The sequence below is a fragment of the Dioscorea cayenensis genome, chromosome 3, assembly GCF_009730915.1.
Source record: "Dioscorea cayenensis subsp. rotundata cultivar TDr96_F1 chromosome 3, TDr96_F1_v2_PseudoChromosome.rev07_lg8_w22 25.fasta, whole genome shotgun sequence".
Lineage (NCBI taxonomy): Eukaryota > Viridiplantae > Streptophyta > Magnoliopsida > Dioscoreales > Dioscoreaceae > Dioscorea > Dioscorea cayenensis.
In genome coordinates this window covers 8944432-8956762 of record NC_052473.1, presented here as the reverse complement: position 1 = coordinate 8956762, position 12331 = coordinate 8944432, and the positions used below count along the sequence as shown (strand labels likewise).

Below are 12331 nucleotides of genomic sequence, written 5' to 3'. Positions count from 1 at the left end.
GTACACAGCTTCCAGTCATCATCTCTTCAAACCTAACAGTTAAGCAGAAGAATGGGTTGGTGGATGTACTAAGGAGGAACAAGAAAGCGATTGCTTGCAAGATTGCTGACATAAGAGGTATAAATCCATCTGTTTGCACTCACAAAATTCTCATGACGGATGATCACAAACCCTAAGCCTTGCCACAAAGAAGACTCAATCCAAATATGAAAGAAGTGGCCCGAATAGAAATAATCAAGCTTCTCGATGTGGGCATCATCTACCCGATATCAGATAGTGAGAGGGTAAGCCCCGCACAAGTGGTCCCAAAGAAAGGTGGAGGGTATGCATTGACTATAGAAAATTGAATGATGCCACCCGGAAAGATTTTTTTCCCCCGCCGTTCATTGACCAGATGCTGGAGCGGTTAGCTGGGCATGCCTACTATTTCTTTTTGGATGGGTTCTCTGGTTATTTCCAAATTCCCATTGCCCCCGAAGATCAGGAGAAGACTACATTCACTTGTTCATACGACTCATTTGCTTATCGCCGCATGCCTTTCAGGCTATGTAATGCCCCGACCATCTTTCAGAGATGCATGACGGCCATTTTTGAGGACATGGTAGAAGATTTTATGGAAGTGTTCATGGATGATTTTTCTTTTTTTTGGTGATTCATTGAATGATTGCCTCAAGAACCTCGACCGAGTCCTCAATCGATGTGAAGAGACCAATCTTGTGCTAAGTTGGGAGAAATGCCATTTCATGGTCCAAGAGGGGATAGTCTTGGGTCACAAAATTTCCAAAGATGGAATTGAGGTCGATAAGGCAAAGATTTCCACCATCGAAAAAATACCACCTCCAAATTCTGTGAAGGCCATAAGAAGTTTTTTGGGATATGCCGGGTTCTATAGAAGATTCATTAAGGATTTTTCTAAAATTACTAGACTCCTAAGAAGGTTATTGGAAAAGGATGTCCCATTCGAGTTCGATAATGACTGCATGACATCCTTCATGGCACTCAAGGAGAAAATAATTCAGACACCGATTATGGTAGCTCCAGATTGGGACTCCCCATTCGAATTGATGTGTGATGCAAGTGACTTTGCAGTTTGGGAAGTGCTTGGTCAGCGGAGAGACAAACATTTCAACCCCATTTACTACGCAAGTAAGACTCTAACGGGAGCCCAAGCGAATTACACTACAACTGAAAAGGAACTACTTGCCGTGGTATTTGCCTTTGATAAGTTCCGGTCATATTTGGTTCTTTCTAAAGTGGTGGTGTACATCGATCATTCGGCTTTGAGGTACTTGCTTAGAAAATCAGATGCCAAACCACGTTTGATAAGGTGGGTCTTGCTGCTTCAAGAATTTGACCTGGAGATTAAGGACAAGCGGGGAGCAGAGAATCTTGCTAATGATCATTTATCCCATTTGGAGAGCTCTGGCACAGAAACTATAAGAGAAAAGGACATTGATGACTCATTCCCTGAAGAACACTTGTATAATATCCAGGTAGTAGAAGAGAAGGAACCACCCTGGTTTGCCAATTTTGCTAATTACTTAGTTAGTGGGGTCATCCCGAAATAGTTTACATATCAACAAAAGAAGAAATTCTTTTCAGACCTCAAGCACTACATCTGGGAAGATCCATACCTATTCAGGGTTTGTTCCGATCAGGTTGCTCGAAGATGTGTTTCTAGGGCAGAGGGTCTATGCATTTTGAGGTATTGCCACTAAGGACCCACTGGTGGCCATTATGATGCGAATAAAACAACAAAGAAAATTCTTGATACAGGTTTCTATTGGCCATCAGTGTTCCATGACACCAAGAAATTCATTCAAGCTTGTGATAGATGTCAGCAGGTCGGTAACATATCTCGTCGGGACGAGATGCCCCAAAATTGGAACCAAGCCTGTAAAGTTTTTGATGTGTGGGAGATTGACTTTATGGGCCCATGGATACAAGTTGATACTCATGGCAGTCGATTATGTGTCTAAATGGGTGGAGGCTCAAGCATTGCAAACAAATGATGTGAGGGTGGTGGTGAAATTCTTGAAGAAATCATTAGTGGCAGAGGCACTCATTTCGGTAATGCCCAATTCGCAAAAAAATTGAAGCGCTATGGAGTCTCCCATAAAATAGCAACAGCATACCACCCACAAACTAGCGGGCAAGTGGAAGTATCCAACCGGGACTTAAAGCGAATCTTAGAGAAGACTGTATCTTAGAACCCGAAGAGTAGGGCAGGAACATCTCGACGATGCCACTGCGGGCCTCTGAACGACTTACAAGACTCCTATTGGCATCATTCCGTATAGACTAGTCTATGGAAAAAGCTTGTCATCTACCGTTGAGCTTGAGCACAAAGCTTATTGGGCTATTAAGTTCCTAAATCTCGACTCTTCTCTTGCGGGGTTCCAAGAGGAAACTCCAACTGAATGAACTTGATGAGTGGCGCTCCACGGCATATGAGAGTTCGAAGCTCTATAAAGAAAAAGTAAAGGAGTACCACGACAGGTGCATCAAGCACCCTAAGCAATTTTATGTGGCCGATCAAGTCCTGCTATTCAACTCTAGGCTGAAATTATTTCTTGGGAAGCTAAGATCATGTTGGTCGGGTCCGTACACGGTTACTCAAGTCTTCCCACATGGAGCGGCTGAGGTAACCCACCCGGAAAATGGTAATTTTAAGGTCAATGGGCAACGATTAAAATTCTACTTCAATAATAGCACTACAAAGGAAACCGGGGGTGGTTTCAAACTCTTTGAGCCCCCGTGAGGTAAGGAAAAGGTACGTCAGGCTCCTGACGTTAAAGAAGCGCCTCTTGGGAGGCGACCCAAGTGTCGGTGGTGTTTTCTTTCATATTTTTGTATTATAGGTCTTACTTCATTTCCATTCTCGTATTTCTTAGACTTGTTTTACTTTTGAATAAGTTCATGCTCACACACTTGGCATAGTGCTCTCATCATTTTAATTGTGCTATATTTGTGCAACTTCTTGGGAAACTCATGTTTAGGTGTTAATTCATGTACTAGATTATCGTTTTATTCATTTCATTCGTGTTTGGAGATGTCTTCGAACTTGACACACCATGTTTACATCATTTGGGGCAAGTTTTTGGAGTTTTAAATGGTTTTAAAGGGCATACGGCCTTACTGGGCCGTATGGTGGCCGTCTGAGATGAACACAGAGCCAACCCGTGGCTCTGTGCCATCTCAGATGGCCCCTCAAACGGCCCCATACGGGGCTATCTGAGATGGAGCTCCTCTCGGACGAGATGGGGCTCTCGGGCCATACGACCCCTATAAGGGGTCGTATGGGGGCCGTATGAGTCAGCGTCCCACCTATTTAACCCTCATCTCTCTTCTCTCTCTTCTCTTTCTTCCATTCTCTTCTTTTCTCTCTTTTTCCACCAATTTTTCTCTTCTTTCTCACTCATTTCTTGGCAAAATCTCCTCATTTTTTCTCCTAAATCTTCTCCTCATCCATTTGAGACATCGATCTAGTGTTTTTCCCCGAGTTTAAATCTTGTTTTCTAAAGATTTCGTCGGTATGCTTTTTATATGCCCTAGTTTTATCTTTCTCATTTCTTGGGCATTCTTGGAGATTTTGTGTGGGATTTCTTTAGCATTTTGCTTGATTTTAATGATGTGAATATCATGGATGAATTTTCCTTCAAATTTATGTAAAAAAATTTTCGATGCTTTGAATCTAGGGGAGACTCTTGCCGCATAAATAGTGACCATACGGCCCTCATACGGCCGTATGACCTTAAAAATTTGAATTTTCATGTGTTTCCTCTATCTCTAGCATTTTCTTTTGATTTATCTTGTATCCCTATGAGCTTGAACAAAGTTTATCTTCATTGTAGGGATGCCTAACACAAAACGGCTCACCTCCAAGCGCCTAAGGACCACCGAGCCCTCCTCTAAACCCGATGAGCCCGTCTTCAAGTTATCCCATCACCGAGAGAGATATGATCGACTGAAAACAAAACCATTTGGAACATTGTGCTACCTTGAGTGGGGACTTGTGGAAAACCTTGGAATTGCAAGTCAAGTAAGGAAATGGCTATCAAAAAATTGTTGGGACAAGCTTTTTGCCATAAATGAGCCAACCTTTCGTCAATTAACCTTGGAGGTTTTGAGTACATTTGAGGCACAACAAGATGGAGATTCCGTGTGGAATAGGAAAATTATCACCATCCGTTTTCAAGCTTTTGGAAGGAAGCGTACTATGCACTACTTGGATTTTGCCAAGTACTTGGGGATCTATGATGATGAGTTTATCAACTACATGCCTAGTAGACGTCTTAAGCTTGATTTCCCATGTGGAGTGGGTAGAAGCAACTATTTGGCGACTTTGGCGGGTGATGATCAAACACGAAAGGTCTCGCGCATGATTGACACAGCACACAGATTAATTCATGCTTTGATTGCTAGATGTATTTGGGGCCAGGCAGATAGCAAGGGGGTTGTCACTCAAGCCGATATTTATACGATGTATGGCATCTTCGAGAGATGCCCTACTCACCTTGGCCACTTGTCGCCGATGCATTTCTTCACCAGGGCTCGTATACACGATTGGGAGCTATATTTATTGGGCCCTATGTGACTAGATTGATCCATGGCATGGGTTTACTTAAGCAGACGCGAGGCATGACCATTGTAGGAGGTACAGTACCCCTTGGACCAACCCACATACGAGCGGTAGGCTTGGTGATCGCACGTGGCAGACCCACATGCCACAAGGTCACTGGTGAGTCTAGTCAGCGACATACTGAGCACACAGAGTTAGACCCTGAGGGCGCACCTGCTCCTACCCCCGGCGCTACATCTTTACCTGACTTTGACATGAGACTGAGGGGGATTGAAGAAGAGGTTCTGGCTGTGCATCAGGAGCAGCGTGAGATTCGTTACCAGCTTGACCAGATCATTGAGGGACAGCTCCGGCTCAAGGCAGATTCTTCACCGTTTCCTCACCTCCTACTGTGGTTCATCCTCGCACACTGTGGCCACTTCTTCTACCACCATGCCACCACCACTAGCACCAGATTGTGATGAGTAGTAGCTTGTTGGAGCTTGAACACCTATTGTTTACTTTTGCTTGCTTTGCTTTGTATTTTTGTTTTTTGATGATTTGGCATGGTTCTACCCTACCGACTTGTGTTGTCAAACTTTAGTTTATTTTCATCTTTATGTTTTGTTGACTACTCTCTAGTTTCTCCCTTGTGCTTGTATTCTTTTTAAATCTTTGTGGAATGATGATGTCCCCTTTTTGCCTCACAGGGCATTAAGGGAATTTTGTGAGCTTTCCTGGTTTTAATGGAGGTCGGAAGAGACATGTCTTGCTCACCACACATTTTCTCACGTCCTACCTCACGACGAGCACAAGTTGAACCGGGGAGTTCGTTTTCACCCTCCTTTATTATTTGTGCATTGCTTCATCTTGCATGTTTTTCATAATTAGTGTACATTGAGGGCAATATACAACACTAAGTGTGGGGATTGGTGTATTTCATGTATTAGGATCATTTGCTACATGCCAGTGTTACCTATGATGGCTTTGTTCATTCCTGTAAGATTTTTTTAGCTTGGACTAATGATTGATGTGAGTTACTTGTTTCTATGCTTTATTGAATCCTGTTTTACCCCTAGTATTATCATGTGCACTTAATTTTTTGTCGATGCCCTGGGAATAGCCAATGTGACTACTCTCTAACTCTCTTGTATGTGTAACACACTACTTTGAGTACTTGGCCTTAGAACACTAAGTTCTATCTTTCAATGGACTCTTAAGAACTTCTAAGTCTTGTTGAGCTAATCCTAGTTTTGTGTCATGTAGAGTACTCTGAAGATGTGATCTAGGGTGAATGTAAAAAATTAATTGTCTATGTCGAGTATTCCTCCGCTATTGAAGCATGAATGCGTCTATGTGGATCTATGAATCGAGTAGTTGGGTGTCTCTTGTGCCTAACCAGACATGTGCACCCTCCGGAAAAGATTTCACAATGATTTTTCTTGCGTCTACATTAGTCGGGACTCAAAAAGAAGAAGAAATGAATGATGAAATGAAAAATAAAACCTAGTGATCTTTTTTTGAGTACCTACCAAAGGTTTTGAGTAGAAAGTGGACTTAGTTTCAAGGTATTGAATTTGAAGGATCTTATTTGGCCATTGAAGTAGCACTTAGTAGTTTAAGACATAGTATTCTTTGTAAGTGGAGTAATTAGCATCTAGAGCTGTACTGATTGAAGTCCTTAGGCTAGACCAGATCTGGGCATATGAGATATAAGATTCACTTACACGGCACAGACATATAAGGGGTGAGACAGGATATTTTTATTATGCTTATTGACTATAACTCAACATCTATGTATCATTGTCCATTGCTTTTAGAGTCTTATATTTACTTGATGCCAGAGGTAATGCATTTAGTTACTTCTCAGTCTCTCTGTTTTTCATGAGTTGATTGCTTGGGGACAAGCAACGCTTAAGTGTGGGGATATTTGATAAGTGTCTAAATGTAGATGTTTTCATGTATATATCGTATTCACTTTGCATGTATTTTGTGAGGTTTAATGCCCGTTTTGCGCTTAATCGTCTACTATTTACTTTGTGAGGTATAAGGAAGCCATGGTGAACAAGAAGATATCATTTGTGCGAAAAGAGAAGAAAACATGAATTTCATACTATCCCCATACTACCCAGTATGGGGGCCGTATGCACTGTAGCAGCGGAATGATTTAGAGTGTCTGCCAAGATTTCCATACTGCCTAGTATACGGGGCCGTATGGAGGCCATATGCACCCGGTATTGATTGCGAATCTATGGTTTTTGAGTGCTATACGACCCCCATATGACTCGTATCCCTCGGGGGTATAAATACCTACTTTTAGGGCAGAACAAGGAACTTTTGGCTGGACGTTTTCTTGGCCGATTTTGGGGAGACCACTTGGGAGATTTTGGGCAACTTTGGGAAGGAGAAGAAGGGCAAGGAAGCTAGAAGATCATTCAAGCCCAAGGTCCAAGACTCTCACGGCAAGAAGGCAACATCATTCAAGGGGAGATTTACCACGATTTGAAGGAAGGAGACCCGCGGCTATAGGAAGCGTCATTTGGCACTCCTTTGGTGGGGAAAGCGTCATTCAGCACATTCTTCACCTCCTCCTCCACCATTTCATCTAGGGAGTGTCATTTATGCTTTTGTTTCATGTTTTGCTTGTTTGTATTGCTTGTCGTGAGATGATGACACACTAGACCCCCAAGGCCACCTGGTGTTGGTGAACCTTGGGGGGTTTTATCATGTATGTTGGATGATAACTTGTTAATTCCAAGCTTGGGTAATTTTTAGATTTAATACATTGTTTTTATGCTAAGTGCTACACTAAAGAGAAATCCGTAGCTCTTCTATGAATGATGCACGTAGATGTAACTTGCTCGCATGTATTAGGTCATGAATGGATTAAAAGGGGATGCTTGTATCATCACGCCGAGAAATCGGGTGTTTGGTAGCCCTCCATGTAGGTTTAATCCGAAGAAGAGTAGGTTTAATCCTAAGTGAGATTTCCTCGTACTCAATGCAATCGTAGGAATGTAGATTTGGAAGAAATTCCTATCTATGTTCGTATGGGATTAGGGTTCAATCGCCGAGAAATTGGGGTTGTTCTAATCTTGGAATCTCATGGTCCATTTTACCCTTGCATCTTTAGATCATCATCCATGTTGCATGATAACCCCTCAAGGGGATCCTCATCCATAGGCCTTTGCATCACATTGATTTTCTTGCTTTCTTATTGCTTGTTCTCTCTAATTTGGTCATAATCTCGTTTTAGCTTTAATTACATTTAGTAGAGTAAAAATCCATCACTTGAGATCTTAGGCTATATAATAGCTCGAGAAGGAGTAATAGGAGATCCTTAGCCCCATGGAATACGATCCTCGTGTCTTCACGCGAGGTATTACTTGGCGATCCCGTACACTTGCGGGGAAGCAATCAAGGTTTTGGCGGCGTTGCTGGGGAACTTTAAGGAATTCAAGGAACCTTTTAGATTATTACTCTAGCCATTTTATTCTTTATTCATTCTTTATCGTTATTTCTTTCTTAATAGTTTAATTCACTTTCCATTTCCTTCTGTATAGTCCATCTCGTGAATGCAACATGGTAACCCCGAACATCAAGTTGGAAGACTACGTACACAGATTTGATGGCTAGATTAATCTGCAGACTCAGCAACATTTTTCACACCTTCTAGACTCAGCAGCTGGCACACAGTGTTTGAGACCTTTATGAAAAGTGGAACACCATCAGTGAGTGAAGGAAGCATATCACCAATTAAATAGTTTGTTTTGACTGCCGAGGGTTGCATGAATCCCACCTTGGAGAACGGGGGGTAACAGTGCGGGCATCATGACGGTCTAGGAAATGATGCTGAATGTTTTGAACTTCGTGTTCAGTGTGCAGGCAACAGTTCCGAAGAGAGTGCAGGGTCTACAGAAGAAACAGGGTCCAAACAGGGTGATGGGCTTTGGAACATGGGTTTGATGCCGTCAACTGAGGAAGCACCAGATTTGGAGTTGAAAACACTACCTGAAGACCTTGAGTACTGATAAGTGCTTGTGCGATATGAATGCGAAGCGTTCATTCTTAATGTTGAGCATTACTTTTCTTGGGTTTTACACTAATATGTGTGTTTTTATGTTACTTTCGTGCAGGTAGGGTTGTGGGGCCAAGTATGAAGGAAAGAAGCCAATGTTGATTACAATGCACCGATTTTGGAGGAAATCTTGCTAAGGTTCAAACGCGAAGAGATAGGTCGATGTGAGATGCTAGAGTGTGTGCCAACCTCCTCGTATTCGAGTTTGGCACATCCATTTTGAGGGGCACAAATGCAGTCACACTCGAGCATTCTGACTTATGCACATAGAACAAGAGCTCCACCAACGTGCCTATCATTGAAGAAGCAAGTGATCCACGAGCGTGAACGTGTGCATGTTTGCGTTACTCCGATGAAAGTATGGATTCGGGAAGCTATTACGGCGGGATCGTATGGCGAATCATCGTAGCAATATGGTAGCAAGTATCGTAGCAAAGACCGCACATAGCCGGTACCGAGAAAAACAGAGTTCGGAGGATCCACACGGGCGTGTGGAAATTATCCACGCTCGTGTGGAAATTCCGCACGGGCGCGTGAAGCATCCACACCCGTGTAGTTCCCCGATTCCTGCCCTATTTAAAGCTGAATCAGCCCCAATTTTAGTATTCTTTTCTCCATCTTTTCCCCAACTTGAGAGAGGGCTTCCGCTAGGGTTTTGAGGGTTATTGGCCAAGGTTTTGGAGAGGTTCTACGGCTCTGACATCGTCATTCCTGAGGAAGAAGGTTGGTAGGGGAGCTTCTGTCGAGGCATATCCTATCAGGACGAGGGAATCCTTGGACGACGAGTAGAGGACTTTCCACAAGACCATCGACACGACTATCCAGGGGGTTTCATATCGGAAGGAGTTCATCCTTAAGCATTCGACTAAGATAGCAAAGTGCAAAGAATCTCTAAACGCCTATTCCCTAGCAACTTTGCCAAAAACTTGACACACCCCTTGCATGTGACTACGTAAGTGCATGAGTTTGTCAAAGTAATAAATCCCGTGAGTGGGGTATCATATCCATAGGGAATAAGGAATAGAAACACCAAGACTTCTACATAATCGAGTGAGGATGAAATAATAATTATGTTGATAAGATGTAATGTAGACAAAATAAAAGAAATAAGAAAGAGAGACACAAATAAGTGAGAGGAAAAGGCAATCGATAGGAAGTGGGGTACTCGGATATTGTTCCACCTAGGATTATCTCTTCAAGTGCAAAACTAACTATTATAATTCCTAACTAATGCTAAATGAGTCGTGGACATCCTAAGATACATGGTCCCAAACCTAAGTTTAACTGTGACTAACTCTACTATACCCCGATTGAGAAATCGATCAGTCTTGACACCTCACACTATGCAAAGTCGCAAGAAGTATTAGGGATTCCAAGTGATAAACCTTATTCCTATATGTAGACCTAACCCTTTGGTCTAGGCGAAAGGCTCATAGTCACAATTAAGACCTAGATACTAAAGTTCACTTCAATGCTTCACTCTATCGCTCACGCAACTAAGTCCCAACGGAGTTCATCCTTTACCACTTCACTCTATTATGACCACAAAGAACTCTAGGAAATGGAGGTAGGATAAATCACATCAGAAGGAAAAGGGGATGCTCCGTTATCTCTCGATTCACACTCTCGACCTTCTCCAATCTAGTATTGTCTAGCCCTTATGGTGTGTCACTCATCCACAAAGGCTACCATGATAGACTCTCAACCCTAGTGTCACTCTAAAAGAGAAATCATTTAACAAGTATTCAAGATTGGAACTTAATTAAAGACATCAATTAAGGAAAGTATAATAAAAGGTCAATGAAACAAATACATCCTTGGGTTCACAAATCCAATTACCCACAATGGGTTTAACTCTCCATGGAGCAAGATATAATCAATGATAGAATTGAAAGTAAAAACAAGCAATCCATAGTAAAACCCTGATGGTATTCTTCTCGATGGTCTTGTGGAGTAGCCTCATCTTCTCCAAAGGTCCCCTTTGTCAGCTTCTAAAGGCACATGTCACTTTGGATCGGTGCCTACAAAAAAACTCACCCAATAACTCTCTTCCAAGAGAAACACAAAGTGTCAAAGCCATAGAACCACTAAAAAAAGCCTTGCCAATATCTCTCTAAACACTACCCAAAGCCTCTCAAGAGTTGGAGAAAGCGATGAGAAAAAGGCCTCCGAAATCGGGCTGAATCACGGCTTTAAATAGGCTGGAATCGGGCATCCACATGGCCCTGTGGATTTTTCACACACCCCTATGGAATTTTGATACGCCCCTATGGAAATTCCACACATGCTTATGGATTCTCTGGAATCCTAATTTTCTGTGGGCTATGAGTGGTAACTGCTATAGTGAACTACTATAGCGTTTTCTATAGTAACCTGCTATGATACCGCCTAAAAACGCTCCCGATTCCACATTTTCCATCGAGGTAACATAAATGGGCACACGCTTTATGCCGTAGATCACATCACTTCTTCAATAAATGGACTCATTGGTGATGATCTTGCTATCATTACACGAGTTGGAATACGTAAATATGACTGCCTTTGTGACCCTAAAAACCATGTGATTGCTTGAATACACAGAGGTTGGTGGACATTCATGTATCTTTGAATCCAACTTGTGTCTTCGCATTTGTTCCTTCTAAGATTTCATCAAATAGTGCATTAACAATCTGCATTAGCTTCTTTCCTAAATATTTGGCTACACAAACCTACATGCACCAAAGTAATACAAATACACAAGTATTAGCACTAAAACTTGATAAAAGTAATGTCTAACGCAAGGAAAGAATACTTTGCATTCTTAAAATGCAAGCACTTATCAAACACAATCGAGCATTGTGAGGCCACCGATAGCAGCCCAGAATTTTGAGTTGAAGCCGGCCTTTACTCAGATGGTTCAACAATCTGCACAATTTCATGGGTTAGCTAATAAAGACCTGAATAATCATATTAAGAACTTCCTTGAAGTGTGCCACATGTTGAAGATCAATGGGGTTTCTGATGATGTAATTCGACTGAGGGCTTTCCCATTATCTTTCAATGCAAAGGCCAAAGAGTGGCTCCATTCATTGGCAATAGCTTCCATCACAACATGGAACGAAATGTTCGAAGCTTTCCTTACAAGGCACTTCCCTCTGGGAAAATCCGAAAAAGCTTCATAATGAGATATCTTCATTTATTCGAGATGGAACTTGAAAATTTGTTTGAGACTTGGGAACAATTCAAGGACCTTTTGTAGAAATGTCCACAACATGGGTTCCCCAAGTGGATGATCATTAATACATTTTATAACGGGTTGAGCTCAAGCAAAAAACAACTTCTAGATGCCGCCACAGGAGGTGCAATGGGGAACAACACTCCGAAATAAGCATGGCAATTGATTGAAGAAATGGGGTTGAATAGCTGCCAATGGAATGCAAGAGAAAGGAAGAAAATGGTTGGACTCCATGAAATTGATGCGCTTACATCCTTGGCAGCCCAAGTAGAGGCATTAAGCAAGAAATTGGATACATTGACTTTACCAAGCGTAGCCACAATCACAAGTTGTGCTGATTGTAGGGATTCACATATGCCATCTGATTGTCCTATTTTGATCGATACTTCAACCACAATTGAACAAGTAGACTTTGTGGGCAATTCGGGAAGAGGACAAGGTAACCCTTTATAGAAGCACCCTACAACCAATGATGGAG

The 12331-nt window shown here is 42.2% G+C and overlaps 1 non-coding gene across 1 annotated transcript; it reads right to left on the bottom strand.

Annotated features, from left to right (window-relative positions):
• Positions 1-11790: 11790 nt before the first annotated feature.
• LOC120257705 lies at positions 11791-11897 on the bottom strand. Its single transcript, XR_005535795.1, has one exon. It is a non-coding gene; the product is annotated as a small nucleolar RNA R71 (small nucleolar RNA).
• Positions 11898-12331: the final 434 nt, after the last annotated feature.